Consider the following 16749-nt stretch of genomic DNA (forward strand, 5'->3'; position numbering starts at 1 on the left):
GTAACCGAATGTCTACAACCGTACCAGGTTGCCTGGGAATATCTGGTGTCGTACACCTGTGTTTATCTTTTTAATAATCCTAAAATATAGTCTTTTTTAAATGTTTAGATTTTGACAAAATGTGTTTATACTGTTGATGATAGTATAAGTAAATAAATTCAAACTGTAACCGAAGTTAATCGAAAGTTTTTCAACTAAACTGCCTTGAAAACAACGGTTCTCGTCCGATCATTGAAGTTAAACAAGTTGTTGTTCAAAGACATGTTTGTTGTTGTATGTTGCTGCTGTGGTGACCGTACAAACGTCACTGTACTACGCGGGCGTCCACTTGTGTGCGCGTTTGCTTCTTAGCAACAAAGCGGCCTGAAGCGTTTGTACATGCCGCTATTGTGTTATGCTTCTTTGTACAGTGTTATTGTTTCTTTTATATTGTCTTTTTATTAATTAAAAAACGCCCAACTCAGTAACCGAATGTCTACGACCATACCACGTTGACAACACCGGTTCTCGTCCGATCACCGCAGTTAAACAACGTCGGGCCTGGTTAGTACTTGGATGGGAGACCGCCTGGGAATACCTGGTGTCGTAGACCTATGTTTAACTTTTTTTAAATTATACTAAACAAAGTTTATTTTACCTTTCAATTATGTGTTTCTTGAACAGAAGTGTGTGCAAATACCAAAGTCATGGTTTCAGCAGCTGCTAATTTGAATCCTAGAAAATGTTCTATAATAAATTCCAAAAGTATTAGGTTATAGGATATATGTGTTTGTAGAGATTAAGACAGTGACTATAAGATCTCTATAATCTTGAACCGCAAGTTAGCGAATGTCTACAACCATACCACGTTGAAAACACCGGTTCTCGTCCGATCACCGCAGTTAAACAACGTCGGGCCTGGTTAGTACTTGGATGGGAGACCGCCTGGGAATGGCTACCTGGTGTCGTAGACCTATGTTTAACTTTTTTAAATTATACTAAACAAAATTTGTTTTACCTTTCAATTATGTTTTTATGACAGTAACAATAAGATCTATCTAAGGTATAATCTTGAACCGCAAGTAACCGAATGTCTACAACCATACCACGTTGAAAACACCGGTTCTCGTCCGATCACCGCAGTTAAACAACGTCGGGCCTGGTTAGTACTTGGATGGGAGACCGCCTGGGAATACCTGGTGTCGTAGACCTATGTTTAACTTTTTTTTAAATTATACTAAACAAAGTTTATTTTACCTTTCAATTATGTTTTTATGACAGTAACTATAAGATCTATCTAAGGTATAATCTTGAACCGCAAGTAACCGAATGTCTACAACCGTACCAGGTTGCCTGGGAATATATGGTGTCGTACACCTGTGTTTATCTTTTTAATAATCCTAAAATATAGTCTTTTTTAAATGTTTAGATTTTGACAAAATGTGTTTATACTGTTGATGATAGTATAAGTAAATAAATTCAAACTGTAACCGAAGTTAATCGAAAGTTTTTCAACTAAACTGCCTTGAAAACAACGGTTCTCGTCCGATCATTGAAGTTAAACAAGTTGTTGTTCAAAGACATGTTTGTTGTTGTATGTTGCTGCTGTGGTGACCGTACAAACGTCACTGTACTACGCGGGCGTCCACTTGTGAGCGCGTTAGCTTCTTAGCAACAAAGCGGCCTGAAGCTTTTGTACATGCCGCTATTGTGTTATGCTTCTTTGTACAGTGTTATTGTTTCTTTTATATTGTCTTTTTATTAATTAAAAAACGCCCAACTCAGTAACCGAATGTCTACGACCATACCACGTTGACAACACCGGTTCTCGTCCGATCACCGCAGTTAAACAACGTCGGGCCTGGTTAGTACTTGGATGGGAGACCGCCTGGGAATACCTGGTGTCGTAGACCTATGTTTAACTTTTTTTAAATTATACTAAACAAAGTTTATTTTACCTTTCAATTATGTGTTTCTTGAACAGAAGTGTGTGCAAATACCAAAGTCATGGTTTCAGCAGCTGCTAATTTGAATCCTAGAAAATGTTCTATAATAAATTCCAAAAGTATTAGGTTATAGGATATATGTGTTTGTAGAGATTAAGACAGTGACTATAAGATCTCTATAATCTTGAACCGCAAGTTAGCGAATGTCTACAACCATACCACGTTGAAAACACCGGTTCTCGTCCGATCACCGCAGTTAAACAACGTCGGGCCTGGTTAGTACTTGGATGGGAGACCGCCTGGGAATACCTGGTGTCGTAGACCTATGTTTAACTTTTTTTTAAATTATACTAAACAAAGTTTATTTTACCTTTCAATTATGTTTTTATGACAGTAACTATAAGATCTATCTAAGGTATAATCTTGAACCGCAAGTAACCGAATGTCTACAACCGTACCAGGTTGCCTGGGAATATCTGGTGTCGTACACCTGTGTTTATCTTTTTAATAATCCTAAAATATAGTCTTTTTTAAATGTTTAGATTTTGACAAAATGTGTTTATACTGTTGATGATAGTATAAGTAAATAAATTCAAACTGTAACCGAAGTTAATCGAAAGTTTTTCAACTAAACTGCCTTGAAAACAACGGTTCTCGTCCGATCATTGAAGTTAAACAAGTTGTTGTTCAAAGACATGTTTGTTGTTGTATGTTGCTGCTGTGGTGACCGTACAAACGTCACTGTACTACGCGGGCGTCCACTTGTGTGCGCGTTAGCTTCTTAGCAACAAAGCGGCCTGAAGCTTTTGTACATGCCGCTATTGTGTTATGCTTCTTTGTACAGTGTTATTGTTTCTTTTATATTGTCTTTTTATTAATTAAAAAACGCCCAACTCAGTAACCGAATGTCTACGACCATACCACGTTGACAACACCGGTTCTCGTCCGATCACCGCAGTTAAACAACGTCGGGCCTGGTTAGTACTTGGATGGGAGACCGCCTGGGAATACCTGGTGTCGTAGACCTATGTTTAACTTTTTTTAAATTATACTAAACAAAGTTTATTTTACCTTTCAATTATGTGTTTCTTGAACAGAAGTGTGTGCAAATACCAAAGTCATGGTTTCAGCAGCTGCTAATTTGAATCCTAGAAAATGTTCTATAATAAATTCCAAAAGTATTAGGTTATAGGATATATGTGTTTGTAGAGATTAAGACAGTGACTATAAGATCTCTATAATCTTGAACCGCAAGTTAGCGAATGTCTACAACCATACCACGTTGAAAACACCGGTTCTCGTCCGATCACCGCAGTTAAACAACGTCGGGCCTGGTTAGTACTTGGATGGGAGACCGCCTGGGAATACCTGGTGTCGTAGACTTATGTTTAACTTTTTTTAAATTATACTAAACAAAGTTTATTTTACCTTTCAATATGTGTTTCTTGAACAGAAGTGTGTGCAAATACCAAAGTCATGGTTTCAGCAGCTGCTAATTTGAATCCTAGAAAATGTTCTATAATAAATTCCAAAGGTATTAGGTTATAGGATATATGTGTTTGTAGAGATTAAGACAGTAACTATAAGATCTCTATAATCTTGAACCGCAAGTTAACGAATGTCTACAACCATACCACGTTGAAAACACCGGTTCTCGTCCGATCACCGCAGTTAAACAACGTCGGGCCTGGTTAGTACTTGGATGGGAGACCGCCTGGGAATACCTGGTGTCGTAGACCTATGTTTAACGTTTTTAAATTATACTAAACAAAATTTGTTTTACCTTTCAATTATGTTTTTATGACAGTAACAATAAGATCTATCTAAGGTATAATCTTGAACCGCAAGTAACCGAATGTCTACAACCATACCACGTTGAAAACACCGGTTCTCGTCCGATCACCGCAGTTAAACAACGTCGGGCCTGGTTAGTACTTGGATGGGAGACCGCCTGGGAATACCTGGTGTCGTAGACCTATGTTTAACTTTTTTTTAAATTATACTAAACAAAGTTTATTTTACCTTTCAATTATGTTTTTATGACAGTAACTATAAGATCTATCTAAGGTATAATCTTGAACCGCAAGTAACCGAATGTCTACAACCGTACCAGGTTGCCTGGGAATATCTGGTGTCGTACACCTGTGTTTATCTTTTTAATAATCCTAAAATATAGTCTTTTTTAAATGTTTAGATTTTGACAAATGTGTTTATACTGTTGATGATAGTATAAGTAAATAAATTCAAACTGTAACCGAAGTTAATCGAAAGTTTTTCAACTAAACTGCCTTGAAAACAACGGTTCTCGTCCGATCATTGAAGTTAAACAAGTTGTTGTTCAAAGACATGTTTGTTGTTGTATGTTGCTGCTGTGGTGACCGTACAAACGTCACTGTACTACGCGGGCGTCCACTTGTTTGCGCGTTTGCTTCTTAGCAACAAAGCGGCCTGAAGCGTTTGTACATGCCGCTATTGTGTTATGCTTCTTTGTACAGTGTTATTGTTTCTTTTATATTGTCTTTTTATTAATTAAAAAACGCCCAACTCAGTAACCGAATGTCTACGACCATACCACGTTGACAACACCGGTTCTCGTCCGATCACCGCAGTTAAACAACGTCGGGCCTGGTTAGTACTTGGATGGGAGACCGCCTGGGAATACCTGGTGTCGTAGACCTATGTTTAACTTTTTTTAAAATTATACTAAACAAAGTTTATTTTACCTTTCAATTATGTTTTTATGACAGTAACTATAAGATCTATCTAAGGTATAATCTTGAACCGCAAGTAACCGAATGTCTACAACCGTACCAGGTTGCCTGGGAATATCTGGTGTCGTACACCTGTGTTTATCTTTTTAATAATCCTAAAATATAGTCTTTTTTAAATGTTTAGATTTTGACAAAATGTGTTTATACTGTTGATGATAGTATAAGTAAATAAATTCAAACTGTAACCGAAGTTAATCGAAAGTTTTTCAACTAAACTGCCTTGAAAACAACGGTTCTCGTCCGATCATTGAAGTTAAACAAGTTGTTGTTCAAAGACATGTTTGTTGTTGTATGTTGCTGCTGTGGTGACCGTACAAACGTCACTGTACTACGCGGGCGTCCACTTGTGTGCGCGTTTGCTTCTTAGCAACAAAGCGGCCTGAAGCTTTTGTACATGCCGCTATTGTGTTATGCTTCTTTGTACAGTGTTATTGTTTCTTTTATATTGTCTTTTTATTAATTAAAAAACGCCCAACTCAGTAACCGAATGTCTACGACCATACCACGTTGAAAACACCGGTTCTCGTCCGATCACCGCAGTTAAACAACGTCGGGCCTGGTTAGTACTTGGATGGGAGACCGCCTGGGAATACCTGGTGTCGTAGACCTATGTTTAACTTTTTTTAAAATTATACTAAACAAAGTTTATTTTACCTTTCAATTATGTTTTTATGACAGTAACTATAAGATCTATCTAAGGTATAATCTTGAACCGCAAGTAACCGAATGTCTACAACCGTACCAGGTTGCCTGGGAATATCTGGTGTCGTACACCTGTGTTTATCTTTTTAATAATCCTAAAATATAGTCTTTTTTAAATGTTTAGATTTTGACAAAATGTGTTTATACTGTTGATGATAGTATAAGTAAATAAATTCAAACTGTAACCGAAGTTAATCGAAAGTTTTTCAACTAAACTGCCTTGAAAACAACGGTTCTCGTCCGATCATTGAAGTTAAACAAGTTGTTGTTCAAAGACATGTTTGTTGTTGTATGTTGCTGCTGTGGTGACCGTACAAACGTCACTGTACTACGCGGGCGTCCACTTGTGTGCGCGTTTGCTTCTTAGCAACAAAGCGGCCTGAAGCTTTTGTACATGCCGCTATTGTGTTATGCTTCTTTGTACAGTGTTATTGTTTCTTTTATATTGTCTTTTTATTAATTAAAAAACGCCCAACTCAGTAACCGAATGTCTACGACCATACCACGTTGAAAACACCGGTTCTCGTCCGATCACCGCAGTTAAACAACGTCGGGCCTGGTTAGTACTTGGATGGGAGACCGCCTGGGAATACCTGGTGTCGTAGACCTATGTTTAACTTTTTTTAAATTATACTAAACAAAGTTTATTTTACCTTTCAATTATGTGTTTCTTGAACAGAAGTGTGTGCAAATACCAAAGTCATGGTTTCAGCAGCTGCTAATTTGAATCCTAGAAAATGTTCTATAATAAATTCCAAAAGTATTAGGTTATAGGATATATGTGTTTGTAGAGATTAAGACAGTGACTATAAGATCTCTATAATCTTGAACCGCAAGTTAGCGAATGTCTACAACCATACCACGTTGAAAACACCGGTTCTCGTCCGATCACCGCAGTTAAACAACGTCGGGCCTGGTTAGTACTTGGATGGGAGACCGCCTGGGAATACCTGGTGTCGTAGACCTATGTTTAACTTTTTTAAATTATACTAAACAAAATTTGTTTTACCTTTCAATTATGTTTTTATGACAGTAACAATAAGATCTATCTGAGGTATAATCTTGAACCGCAAGTAACCGAATGTCTACAACCATACCACGTTGAAAACACCGGTTCTCGTCCGATCACCGCAGTTAAACAACGTCGGGCCTGGTTAGTACTTGGATGGGAGACCGCCTGGGAATACCTGGTGTCGTAGACCTATGTTTAACTTTTTTTTAAATTATACTAAACAAAGTTTATTTTACCTTTCAATTATGATTTTATGACAGTAACTATAAGATCTATCTAAGGTATAATCTTGAACCGCAAGTAACCGAATGTCTACAACCGTACCAGGTTGCCTGGGAATATCTGGTGTCGTACACCTGTGTTTATCTTTTTAATAATCCTAAAATATAGTCTTTTTTAAATGTTTAGATTTTGACAAAATGTGTTTATACTGTTGATGATAGTATAAGTAAATAAATTCAAACTGTAACCGAAGTTAATCGAAAGTTTTTCAACTAAACTGCCTTGAAAACAACGGTTCTCGTCCGATCATTGAAGTTAGTACTGGTTAGTACTTGGATGGGAGACCGCCTGGGAATACCTGGTGTCGTAGACCTATGTTTAACTTTTTTAAATTATACTAAACAAAATTTGTTTTACCTTTCAATTATGTTTTTATGACAGTAACAATAAGATCTATCTAAGGTATAATCTTGAACCGCAAGTAACCGAATGTCTACAACCATACCACGTTGAAAACACCGGTTCTCGTCCGATCACCGCAGTTAAACAACGTCGGGCCTGGTTAGTACTTGGATGGGAGACCGCCTGGGAATACCTGGTGTCGTAGACCTATGTTTAACTTTTTTTAAAATTATACTAAACAAAGTTTATTTTACCTTTCAATTATGTTTTTATGACAGTAACTATAAGATCTATCTAAGGTATAATCTTGAACCGCAAGTAACCGAATGTCTACAACCGTACCAGGTTGCCTGGGAATATCTGGTGTCGTACACCTGTGTTTATCTTTTTAATAATCCTAAAATATAGTCTTTTTTAAATGTTTAGATTTTGACAAATGTGTTTATACTGTTGATGATAGTATAAGTAAATAAATTCAAACTGTAACCGAAGTTAATCGAAAGTTTTTCAACTAAACTGCCTTGAAAACAACGGTTCTCGTCCGATCATTGAAGTTAAACAAGTTGTTGTTCAAAGACATGTTTGTTGTTGTATGTTGCTGCTGTGGTGACCGTACAAACGTCACTGTACTACGCGGGCGTCCACTTGTGTGCGCGTTTGCTTCTTAGCAACAAAGCGGCCTGAAGCGTTTGTACATGCCGCTATTGTGTTATGCTTCTTTGTACAGTGTTATTGTTTCTTTTATATTGTCTTTTTATTAATTAAAAAACGCCCAACTCAGTAACCGAATGTCTACGACCATACCACGTTGACAACACCGGTTCTCGTCCGATCACCGCAGTTAAACAACGTCGGGCCTGGTTAGTACTTGGATGGGAGACCGCCTGGGAATACCTGGTGTCGTAGACCTATATTTAACTTTTTTTTAAATTATACTAAACAAAGTTTATTTTACCTTTCAATTATGTTTTTATGACAGTAACTATAAGATCTATCTAAGGTATAATCTTGAACCGCAAGTAACCGAATGTCTACAACCGTACCAGGTTGCCTGGGAATATCTGGTGTCGTACACCTGTGTTTATCTTTTTAATAATCCTAAAATATAGTCTTTTTTAAATGTTTAGATTTTGACAAAATGTGTTTATACTGTTGATGATAGTATAAGTAAATAAATTCAAACTGTAACCGAAGTTAATCGAAAGTTTTTCAACTAAACTGCCTTGAAAACAACGGTTCTCGTCCGATCATTGAAGTTAAACAAGTTGTTGTTCAAAGACATGTTTGTTGTTGTATGTTGCTGCTGTGGTGACCGTACAAACGTCACTGTACTACGCGGGCGTCCACTTGTGTGCGCGTTTGCTTCTTAGCAACAAAGCGGCCTGAAGCGTTTGTACATGCCGCTATTGTGTTATGCTTCTTTGTACAGTGTTATTGTTTCTTTTATATTGTCTTTTTATTAATTAAAAAACGCCCAACTCAGTAACCGAATGTCTACGACCATACCACGTTGACAACACCGGTTCTCGTCCGATCACCGCAGTTAAACAACGTCGGGCCTGGTTAGTACTTGGATGGGAGACCGCCTGGGAATACCTGGTGTCGTAGACCTATGTTTAACTTTTTTTAAATTATACTAAACAAAGTTTATTTTACCTTTCAATTATGTGTTTCTTGAACAGAAGTGTGTGCAAATACCAAAGTCATGGTTTCAGCAGCTGCTAATTTGAATCCTAGAAAATGTTCTATAATAAATTCCAAAAGTATTAGGTTATAGGATATATGTGTTTGTAGAGATTAAGACAGTGACTATAAGATCTCTATAATCTTGAACCGCAAGTTAGCGAATGTCTACAACCATACCACGTTGAAAACACCGGTTCTCGTCCGATCACCGCAGTTAAACAACGTCGGGCCTGGTTAGTACTTGGATGGGAGACCGCCTGGGAATGGCTACCTGGTGTCGTAGACCTATGTTTAACTTTTTTAAATTATACTAAACAAAATTTGTTTTACCTTTCAATTATGTTTTTATGACAGTAACAATAAGATCTATCTAAGGTATAATCTTGAACCGCAAGTAACCGAATGTCTACAACCATACCACGTTGAAAACACCGGTTCTCGTCCGATCACCGCAGTTAAACAACGTCGGGCCTGGTTAGTACTTGGATGGGAGACCGCCTGGGAATACCTGGTGTCGTAGACCTATGTTTAACTTTTTTTTAAATTATACTAAACAAAGTTTATTTTACCTTTCAATTATGTTTTTATGACAGTAACTATAAGATCTATCTAAGGTATAATCTTGAACCGCAAGTAACCGAATGTCTACAACCGTACCAGGTTGCCTGGGAATATATGGTGTCGTACACCTGTGTTTATCTTTTTAATAATCCTAAAATATAGTCTTTTTTAAATGTTTAGATTTTGACAAAATGTGTTTATACTGTTGATGATAGTATAAGTAAATAAATTCAAACTGTAACCGAAGTTAATCGAAAGTTTTTCAACTAAACTGCCTTGAAAACAACGGTTCTCGTCCGATCATTGAAGTTAAACAAGTTGTTGTTCAAAGACATGTTTGTTGTTGTATGTTGCTGCTGTGGTGACCGTACAAACGTCACTGTACTACGCGGGCGTCCACTTGTGAGCGCGTTAGCTTCTTAGCAACAAAGCGGCCTGAAGCTTTTGTACATGCCGCTATTGTGTTATGCTTCTTTGTACAGTGTTATTGTTTCTTTTATATTGTCTTTTTATTAATTAAAAAACGCCCAACTCAGTAACCGAATGTCTACGACCATACCACGTTGACAACACCGGTTCTCGTCCGATCACCGCAGTTAAACAACGTCGGGCCTGGTTAGTACTTGGATGGGAGACCGCCTGGGAATACCTGGTGTCGTAGACCTATGTTTAACTTTTTTTAAATTATACTAAACAAAGTTTATTTTACCTTTCAATTATGTGTTTCTTGAACAGAAGTGTGTGCAAATACCAAAGTCATGGTTTCAGCAGCTGCTAATTTGAATCCTAGAAAATGTTCTATAATAAATTCCAAAAGTATTAGGTTATAGGATATATGTGTTTGTAGAGATTAAGACAGTGACTATAAGATCTCTATAATCTTGAACCGCAAGTTAGCGAATGTCTACAACCATACCACGTTGAAAACACCGGTTCTCGTCCGATCACCGCAGTTAAACAACGTCGGGCCTGGTTAGTACTTGGATGGGAGACCGCCTGGGAATACCTGGTGTCGTAGACCTATGTTTAACTTTTTTTTAAATTATACTAAACAAAGTTTATTTTACCTTTCAATTATGTTTTTATGACAGTAACTATAAGATCTATCTAAGGTATAATCTTGAACCGCAAGTAACCGAATGTCTACAACCGTACCAGGTTGCCTGGGAATATCTGGTGTCGTACACCTGTGTTTATCTTTTTAATAATCCTAAAATATAGTCTTTTTTAAATGTTTAGATTTTGACAAAATGTGTTTATACTGTTGATGATAGTATAAGTAAATAAATTCAAACTGTAACCGAAGTTAATCGAAAGTTTTTCAACTAAACTGCCTTGAAAACAACGGTTCTCGTCCGATCATTGAAGTTAAACAAGTTGTTGTTCAAAGACATGTTTGTTGTTGTATGTTGCTGCTGTGGTGACCGTACAAACGTCACTGTACTACGCGGGCGTCCACTTGTGTGCGCGTTAGCTTCTTAGCAACAAAGCGGCCTGAAGCTTTTGTACATGCCGCTATTGTGTTATGCTTCGTTGTACAGTGTTATTGTTTCTTTTATATTGTCTTTTTATTAATTAAAAAACGCCCAACTCAGTAACCGAATGTCTACGACCATACCACGTTGACAACACCGGTTCTCGTCCGATCACCGCAGTTAAACAACGTCGGGCCTGGTTAGTACTTGGATGGGAGACCGCCTGGGAATACCTGGTGTCGTAGACCTATGTTTAACTTTTTTTAAATTATACTAAACAAAGTTTATTTTACCTTTCAATTATGTGTTTCTTGAACAGAAGTGTGTGCAAATACCAAAGTCATGGTTTCAGCAGCTGCTAATTTGAATCCTAGAAAATGTTCTATAATAAATTCCAAAAGTATTAGGTTATAGGATATATGTGTTTGTAGAGATTAAGACAGTGACTATAAGATCTCTATAATCTTGAACCGCAAGTTAGCGAATGTCTACAACCATACCACGTTGAAAACACCGGTTCTCGTCCGATCACCGCAGTTAAACAACGTCGGGCCTGGTTAGTACTTGGATGGGAGACCGCCTGGGAATACCTGGTGTCGTAGACCTATGTTTAACTTTTTTTTAAATTATACTAAACAAAGTTTATTTTACCTTTCAATTATGTTTTTATGACAGTAACTATAAGATCTATCTAAGGTATAATCTTGAACCGCAAGTAACCGAATGTCTACAACCGTACCAGGTTGCCTGGGAATATCTGGTGTCGTACACCTGTGTTTATCTTTTTAATAATCCTAAAATATAGTCTTTTTTAAATGTTTACATTTTGACAAAATGTGTTTATACTGTTGATGATAGTATAAGTAAATAAATTCAAACTGTAACCGAAGTTAATCGAAAGTTTTTCAACTAAACTGCCTTGAAAACAACGGTTCTCGTCCGATCATTGAAGTTAAACAAGTTGTTGTTCAAAGACATGTTTGTTGTTGTATGTTGCTGCTGTGGTGACCGTACAAACGTCACTGTACTACGCGGGCGTCCACTTGTGAGCGCGTTAGCTTCTTAGCAACAAAGCGGCCTGAAGCTTTTGTACATGCCGCTATTGTGTTATGCTTCTTTGTACAGTGTTATTGTTTCTTTTATATTGTCTTTTTATTAATTAAAAAACGCCCAACTCAGTAACCGAATGTCTACGACCATACCACGTTGACAACACCGGTTCTCGTCCGATCACCGCAGTTAAACAACGTCGGGCCTGGTTAGTACTTGGATGGGAGACCGCCTGGGAATACCTGGTGTCGTAGACCTATGTTTAACTTTTTTTAAATTATACTAAACAAAGTTTATTTTACCTTTCAATTATGTGTTTCTTGAACAGAAGTGTGTGCAAATACCAAAGTCATGGTTTCAGCAGCTGCTAATTTGAATCCTAGAAAATGTTCTATAATAAATTCCAAAAGTATTAGGTTATAGGATATATGTGTTTGTAGAGATTAAGACAGTAACTATAAGATCTCTATAATCTTGAACCGCAAGTTAACGAATGTCTACAACCATACCACGTTGAAAACACCGGTTCTCGTCCGATCACCGCAGTTAAACAACGTCGGGCCTGGTTAGTACTTGGATGGGAGACCGCCTGGGAATACCTGGTGTCGTAGACCTATGTTTAACTTTTTTAAATTATACTAAACAAAATTTGTTTCACCTTTCAATTATGTTTTTATGACAGTAACAATAAGATCTATCTAAGGTATAATCTTGAACCGCAAGTAACCGAATGTCTACAACCGTACCAGGTTGCCTGGGAATATCTGGTGTCGTACACCTGTGTTTATCTTTTTAATAATCCTAAAATATAGTCTTTTTTAAATGTTTAGATTTTGACAAAATGTGTTTATACTGTTGATGATAGTATAAGTAAATAAATTCAAACTGTAACCGAAGTTAATCGAAAGTTTTTCAACTAAACTGCCTTGAAAACAACGGTTCTCGTCCGATCATTGAAGTTAAACAAGTTGTTGTTCAAAGACATGTTTGTTGTTGTATGTTGCTGCTGTGGTGACCGTACAAACGTCACTGTACTACGCGGGCGTCCACTTGTGTGCGCGTTAGCTTCTTAGCAACAAAGCGGCCTGAAGCTTTTGTACATGCCGCTATTGTGTTATGCTTCTTTGTACAGTGTTATTGTTTCTTTTATATTGTCTTTTTATTAATTAAAAAACGCCCAACTCAGTAACCGAATGTCTACGACCATACCACGTTGACAACACCGGTTCTCGTCCGATCACCGCAGTTAAACAACGTCGGGCCTGGTTAGTACTTGGATGGGAGACCGCCTGGGAATACCTGGTGTCGTAGACCTATGTTTAACTTTTTTTAAATTATACTAAACAAAGTTTATTTTACCTTTCAATTATGTGTTTCTTGAACAGAAGTGTGTGCAAATACCAAAGTCATGGTTTCAGCAGCTGCTAATTTGAATCCTAGAAAATGTTCTATAATAAATTCCAAAAGTATTAGGTTATAGGATATATGTGTTTGTAGAGATTAAGACAGTGACTATAAGATCTCTATAATCTTGAACCGCAAGTTAGCGAATGTCTACAACCATACCACGTTGAAAACACCGGTTCTCGTCCGATCACCGCAGTTAAACAACGTCGGGCCTGGTTAGTACTTGGATGGGAGACCGCCTGGGAATACCTGGTGTCGTAGACCTATGTTTAACTTTTTTTTAAATTATACTAAACAAAGTTTATTTTACCTTTCAATTATGTTTTTATGACAGTAACTATAAGATCTATCTAAGGTATAATCTTGAACCGCAAGTAACCGAATGTCTACAACCGTACCAGGTTGCCTGGGAATATCTGGTGTCGTACACCTGTGTTTATCTTTTTAATAATCCTAAAATATAGTCTTTTTTAAATGTTTAGATTTTGACAAAATGTGTTTATACTGTTGATGATAGTATAAGTAAATAAATTCAAACTGTAACCGAAGTTAATCGAAAGTTTTTCAACTAAACTGCCTTGAAAACAACGGTTCTCGTCCGATCATTGAAGTTAAACAAGTTGTTGTTCAAAGACATGTTTGTTGTTGTATGTTGCTGCTGTGGTGACCGTACAAACGTCACTGTACTACGCGGGCGTCCACTTGTGTGCGCGTTAGCTTCTTAGCAACAAAGCGGCCTGAAGCTTTTGTACATGCCGCTATTGTGTTATGCTTCTTTGTACAGTGTTATTGTTTCTTTTATATTGTCTTTTTATTAATTAAAAAACGCCCAACTCAGTAACCGAATGTCTACGACCATACCACGTTGACAACACCGGTTCTCGTCCGATCACCGCAGTTAAACAACGTCGGGCCTGGTTAGTACTTGGATGGGAGACCGCCTGGGAATACCTGGTGTCGTAGACCTATGTTTAACTTTTTTTAAATTATACTAAACAAAGTTTATTTTACCTTTCAATTATGTGTTTCTTGAACAGAAGTGTGTGCAAATACCAAAGTCATGGTTTCAGCAGCTGCTAATTTGAATCCTAGAAAATGTTCTATAATAAATTCCAAAAGTATTAGGTTATAGGATATATGTGTTTGTAGAGATTAAGACAGTGACTATAAGATCTCTATAATCTTGAACCGCAAGTTAGCGAATGTCTACAACCATACCACGTTGAAAACACCGGTTCTCGTCCGATCACCGCAGTTAAACAACGTCGGGCCTGGTTAGTACTTGGATGGGAGACCGCCTGGGAATACCTGGTGTCGTAGACCTATGTTTAACTTTTTTTTAAATTATACTAAACAAAGTTTATTTTACCTTTCAATTATGTTTTTATGACAGTAACTATAAGATCTATCTAAGGTATAATCTTGAACCGCAAGTAACCGAATGTCTACAACCGTACCAGGTTGCCTGGGAATATCTGGTGTCGTACACCTGTGTTTATCTTTTTAATAATCCTAAAATATAGTCTTTTTTAAATGTTTAGATTTTGACAAAATGTGTTTATACTGTTGATGATAGTATAAGTAAATAAATTCAAACTGTAACCGAAGTTAATCGAAAGTTTTTCAACTAAACTGCCTTGAAAACAACGGTTCTCGTCCGATCATTGAAGTTAAACAAGTTGTTGTTCAAAGACATGTTTGTTGTTGTATGTTGCTGCTGTGGTGACCGTACAAACGTCACTGTACTACGCGGGCGTCCACTTGTGTGCGCGTTAGCTTCTTAGCAACAAAGCGGCCTGAAGCTTTTGTACATGCCGCTATTGTGTTATGCTTCTTTGTACAGTGTTATTGTTTCTTTTATATTGTCTTTTTATTAATTAAAAAACGCCCAACTCAGTAACCGAATGTCTACGACCATACCACGTTGACAACACCGGTTCTCGTCCGATCACCGCAGTTAAACAACGTCGGGCCTGGTTAGTACTTGGATGGGAGACCGCCTGGGAATACCTGGTGTCGTAGACCTATGTTTAACTTTTTTTAAATTATACTAAACAAAGTTTATTTTACCTTTCAATTATGTGTTTCTTGAACAGAAGTGTGTGCAAATACCAAAGTCATGGTTTCAGCAGCTGCTAATTTGAATCCTAGAAAATGTTCTATAATAAATTCCAAAAGTATTAGGTTATAGGATATATGTGTTTGTAGAGATTAAGACAGTAACTATAAGATCTCTATAATCTTGAACCGCAAGTTAACGAATGTCTACAACCATACCACGTTGAAAACACCGGTTCTCGTCCGATCACCGCAGTTAAACAACGTCGGGCCTGGTTAGTACTTGGATGGGAGACCGCCTGGGAATACCTGGTGTCGTAGACCTATGTTTAACTTTTTTAAATTATACTAAACAAAATTTGTTTCACCTTTCAATTATGTTTTTATGACAGTAACAATAAGATCTATCTAAGGTATAATCTTGAACCGCAAGTAACCGAATGTCTACAACCATACCACGTTGAAAACACTGGTTCTCGTCCGATCACCGCAGTTAAACAACGTCGGGCCTGGTTAGTACTTGGATGGGAGACCGCCTGGGAATACCTGGTGTCGTAGACCTATGTTTAACTTTTTTTAAAATTATACTAAACAAAGTTTATTTTACCTTTCAATTATGTTTTTATGACAGTAACTATAAGATCTATCTAAGGTATAATCTTGAACCGCAAGTAACCGAATGTCTACAACCGTACCAGGTTGCCTGGGAATATCTGGTGTCGTACACCTGTGTTTATCTTTTTAATAATCCTAAAATATAGTCTTTTTTAAATGTTTAGATTTTGACAAATGTGTTTATACTGTTGATGATAGTATAAGTAAATAAATTCAAACTGTAACCGAAGTTAATCGAAAGTTTTTCAACTAAACTGCCTTGAAAACAACGGTTCTCGTCCGATCATTGAAGTTAAACAAGTTGTTGTTCAAAGACATGTTTGTTGTTGTATGTTGCTGCTGTGGTGACCGTACAAACGTCACTGTACTACGCGGGCGTCCACTTGTGTGCGCGTTAGCTTCTTAGCAACAAAGCGGCCTGAAGCTTTTGTACATGCCGCTATTGTGTTATGCTTCTTTGTACAGTGTTATTGTTTCTTTTATATTGTCTTTTTATTAATTAAAAAACGCCCAACCCAGTAACCGAATGTCTACGACCATACCACGTTGACAACACCGGTTCTCGTCCGATCACCGCAGTTAAACAACGTCGGGCCTGGTTAGTACTTGGATGGGAGACCGCCTGGGAATACCTGGTGTCGTAGACCTATGTTTAACTTTTTTTAAATTATACTAAACAAAGTTTATTTTACCTTTCAATTATGTGTTTCTTGAACAGAAGTGTGTGCAAATACCAAAGTCATGGTTTCAGCAGCTGCTAATTTGAATCCTAGAAAATGTTCTATAATAAATTCCAAAAGTATTAGGTTATAGGATATATGTGTTTGTAGAGATTAAGACAGTGACTATAAGATCTCTATAAT

The 16749-nt window shown here is 37.2% G+C and overlaps 33 non-coding genes across 33 annotated transcripts; all 33 read left to right on the top strand.

The window, feature by feature from the left end:
• The first annotated feature begins 473 nt into the window (after window positions 1-473).
• LOC144846839 (5S ribosomal RNA) lies at window positions 474-592 on the top strand. The gene has a single exon (XR_013613422.1). It is a non-coding gene; the product is annotated as a 5S ribosomal RNA (ribosomal RNA).
• A 238-nt stretch (window positions 593-830) lies between these two features.
• Window positions 831-953, top strand: LOC144846658 (5S ribosomal RNA). The gene has a single exon (XR_013613267.1). It is a non-coding gene; the product is annotated as a 5S ribosomal RNA (ribosomal RNA).
• Window positions 954-1071: 118 nt separating this feature from the next.
• Window positions 1072-1190, top strand: LOC144846166 (5S ribosomal RNA). The gene has a single exon (XR_013612793.1). It is a non-coding gene; the product is annotated as a 5S ribosomal RNA (ribosomal RNA).
• A 583-nt stretch (window positions 1191-1773) lies between these two features.
• On the top strand, window positions 1774-1892 carry LOC144846841 (5S ribosomal RNA). Its single transcript, XR_013613423.1, has one exon. It is a non-coding gene; the product is annotated as a 5S ribosomal RNA (ribosomal RNA).
• A 238-nt stretch (window positions 1893-2130) lies between these two features.
• On the top strand, window positions 2131-2249 carry LOC144846167 (5S ribosomal RNA). Its single transcript, XR_013612794.1, has one exon. It is a non-coding gene; the product is annotated as a 5S ribosomal RNA (ribosomal RNA).
• Window positions 2250-2832: 583 nt separating this feature from the next.
• On the top strand, window positions 2833-2951 carry LOC144846842 (5S ribosomal RNA). Its single transcript, XR_013613424.1, has one exon. It is a non-coding gene; the product is annotated as a 5S ribosomal RNA (ribosomal RNA).
• A 238-nt stretch (window positions 2952-3189) lies between these two features.
• LOC144846450 (5S ribosomal RNA) lies at window positions 3190-3308 on the top strand. Its single transcript, XR_013613068.1, has one exon. It is a non-coding gene; the product is annotated as a 5S ribosomal RNA (ribosomal RNA).
• A 237-nt stretch (window positions 3309-3545) lies between these two features.
• LOC144846168 (5S ribosomal RNA) lies at window positions 3546-3664 on the top strand. Its single transcript, XR_013612795.1, has one exon. It is a non-coding gene; the product is annotated as a 5S ribosomal RNA (ribosomal RNA).
• A 118-nt stretch (window positions 3665-3782) lies between these two features.
• On the top strand, window positions 3783-3901 carry LOC144846169 (5S ribosomal RNA). The gene has a single exon (XR_013612796.1). It is a non-coding gene; the product is annotated as a 5S ribosomal RNA (ribosomal RNA).
• Window positions 3902-4483: 582 nt separating this feature from the next.
• Window positions 4484-4602, top strand: LOC144846843 (5S ribosomal RNA). The gene has a single exon (XR_013613425.1). It is a non-coding gene; the product is annotated as a 5S ribosomal RNA (ribosomal RNA).
• Window positions 4603-5185: 583 nt separating this feature from the next.
• Window positions 5186-5304, top strand: LOC144846925 (5S ribosomal RNA). Its single transcript, XR_013613505.1, has one exon. It is a non-coding gene; the product is annotated as a 5S ribosomal RNA (ribosomal RNA).
• A 583-nt stretch (window positions 5305-5887) lies between these two features.
• Window positions 5888-6006, top strand: LOC144846936 (5S ribosomal RNA). The gene has a single exon (XR_013613516.1). It is a non-coding gene; the product is annotated as a 5S ribosomal RNA (ribosomal RNA).
• A 238-nt stretch (window positions 6007-6244) lies between these two features.
• On the top strand, window positions 6245-6363 carry LOC144846170 (5S ribosomal RNA). Its single transcript, XR_013612797.1, has one exon. It is a non-coding gene; the product is annotated as a 5S ribosomal RNA (ribosomal RNA).
• Window positions 6364-6481: 118 nt separating this feature from the next.
• On the top strand, window positions 6482-6600 carry LOC144846171 (5S ribosomal RNA). The gene has a single exon (XR_013612798.1). It is a non-coding gene; the product is annotated as a 5S ribosomal RNA (ribosomal RNA).
• A 523-nt stretch (window positions 6601-7123) lies between these two features.
• LOC144846172 (5S ribosomal RNA) lies at window positions 7124-7242 on the top strand. Its single transcript, XR_013612799.1, has one exon. It is a non-coding gene; the product is annotated as a 5S ribosomal RNA (ribosomal RNA).
• A 582-nt stretch (window positions 7243-7824) lies between these two features.
• Window positions 7825-7943, top strand: LOC144846844 (5S ribosomal RNA). The gene has a single exon (XR_013613426.1). It is a non-coding gene; the product is annotated as a 5S ribosomal RNA (ribosomal RNA).
• A 583-nt stretch (window positions 7944-8526) lies between these two features.
• LOC144846846 (5S ribosomal RNA) lies at window positions 8527-8645 on the top strand. Its single transcript, XR_013613428.1, has one exon. It is a non-coding gene; the product is annotated as a 5S ribosomal RNA (ribosomal RNA).
• Window positions 8646-8883: 238 nt separating this feature from the next.
• On the top strand, window positions 8884-9006 carry LOC144846659 (5S ribosomal RNA). Its single transcript, XR_013613268.1, has one exon. It is a non-coding gene; the product is annotated as a 5S ribosomal RNA (ribosomal RNA).
• Window positions 9007-9124: 118 nt separating this feature from the next.
• Window positions 9125-9243, top strand: LOC144846174 (5S ribosomal RNA). The gene has a single exon (XR_013612801.1). It is a non-coding gene; the product is annotated as a 5S ribosomal RNA (ribosomal RNA).
• Window positions 9244-9826: 583 nt separating this feature from the next.
• Window positions 9827-9945, top strand: LOC144846847 (5S ribosomal RNA). Its single transcript, XR_013613429.1, has one exon. It is a non-coding gene; the product is annotated as a 5S ribosomal RNA (ribosomal RNA).
• A 238-nt stretch (window positions 9946-10183) lies between these two features.
• On the top strand, window positions 10184-10302 carry LOC144846175 (5S ribosomal RNA). The gene has a single exon (XR_013612802.1). It is a non-coding gene; the product is annotated as a 5S ribosomal RNA (ribosomal RNA).
• A 583-nt stretch (window positions 10303-10885) lies between these two features.
• LOC144846848 (5S ribosomal RNA) lies at window positions 10886-11004 on the top strand. The gene has a single exon (XR_013613430.1). It is a non-coding gene; the product is annotated as a 5S ribosomal RNA (ribosomal RNA).
• A 238-nt stretch (window positions 11005-11242) lies between these two features.
• On the top strand, window positions 11243-11361 carry LOC144846176 (5S ribosomal RNA). Its single transcript, XR_013612803.1, has one exon. It is a non-coding gene; the product is annotated as a 5S ribosomal RNA (ribosomal RNA).
• A 583-nt stretch (window positions 11362-11944) lies between these two features.
• On the top strand, window positions 11945-12063 carry LOC144846849 (5S ribosomal RNA). Its single transcript, XR_013613431.1, has one exon. It is a non-coding gene; the product is annotated as a 5S ribosomal RNA (ribosomal RNA).
• Window positions 12064-12301: 238 nt separating this feature from the next.
• Window positions 12302-12420, top strand: LOC144846177 (5S ribosomal RNA). The gene has a single exon (XR_013612804.1). It is a non-coding gene; the product is annotated as a 5S ribosomal RNA (ribosomal RNA).
• A 581-nt stretch (window positions 12421-13001) lies between these two features.
• LOC144846850 (5S ribosomal RNA) lies at window positions 13002-13120 on the top strand. Its single transcript, XR_013613432.1, has one exon. It is a non-coding gene; the product is annotated as a 5S ribosomal RNA (ribosomal RNA).
• Window positions 13121-13358: 238 nt separating this feature from the next.
• LOC144846179 (5S ribosomal RNA) lies at window positions 13359-13477 on the top strand. Its single transcript, XR_013612805.1, has one exon. It is a non-coding gene; the product is annotated as a 5S ribosomal RNA (ribosomal RNA).
• Window positions 13478-14060: 583 nt separating this feature from the next.
• On the top strand, window positions 14061-14179 carry LOC144846851 (5S ribosomal RNA). The gene has a single exon (XR_013613433.1). It is a non-coding gene; the product is annotated as a 5S ribosomal RNA (ribosomal RNA).
• A 238-nt stretch (window positions 14180-14417) lies between these two features.
• Window positions 14418-14536, top strand: LOC144846180 (5S ribosomal RNA). Its single transcript, XR_013612806.1, has one exon. It is a non-coding gene; the product is annotated as a 5S ribosomal RNA (ribosomal RNA).
• Window positions 14537-15119: 583 nt separating this feature from the next.
• On the top strand, window positions 15120-15238 carry LOC144846852 (5S ribosomal RNA). Its single transcript, XR_013613434.1, has one exon. It is a non-coding gene; the product is annotated as a 5S ribosomal RNA (ribosomal RNA).
• A 238-nt stretch (window positions 15239-15476) lies between these two features.
• Window positions 15477-15595, top strand: LOC144846181 (5S ribosomal RNA). The gene has a single exon (XR_013612807.1). It is a non-coding gene; the product is annotated as a 5S ribosomal RNA (ribosomal RNA).
• A 118-nt stretch (window positions 15596-15713) lies between these two features.
• On the top strand, window positions 15714-15832 carry LOC144846493 (5S ribosomal RNA). The gene has a single exon (XR_013613109.1). It is a non-coding gene; the product is annotated as a 5S ribosomal RNA (ribosomal RNA).
• A 582-nt stretch (window positions 15833-16414) lies between these two features.
• On the top strand, window positions 16415-16533 carry LOC144846853 (5S ribosomal RNA). The gene has a single exon (XR_013613435.1). It is a non-coding gene; the product is annotated as a 5S ribosomal RNA (ribosomal RNA).
• Window positions 16534-16749: the final 216 nt, after the last annotated feature.

This window comes from Antedon bifida, chromosome 6 (assembly GCF_963402885.1).
Source record: "Antedon bifida chromosome 6, ecAntBifi1.1, whole genome shotgun sequence".
Taxonomy (NCBI): Eukaryota; Metazoa; Echinodermata; class Crinoidea; order Comatulida; family Antedonidae; genus Antedon; species Antedon bifida.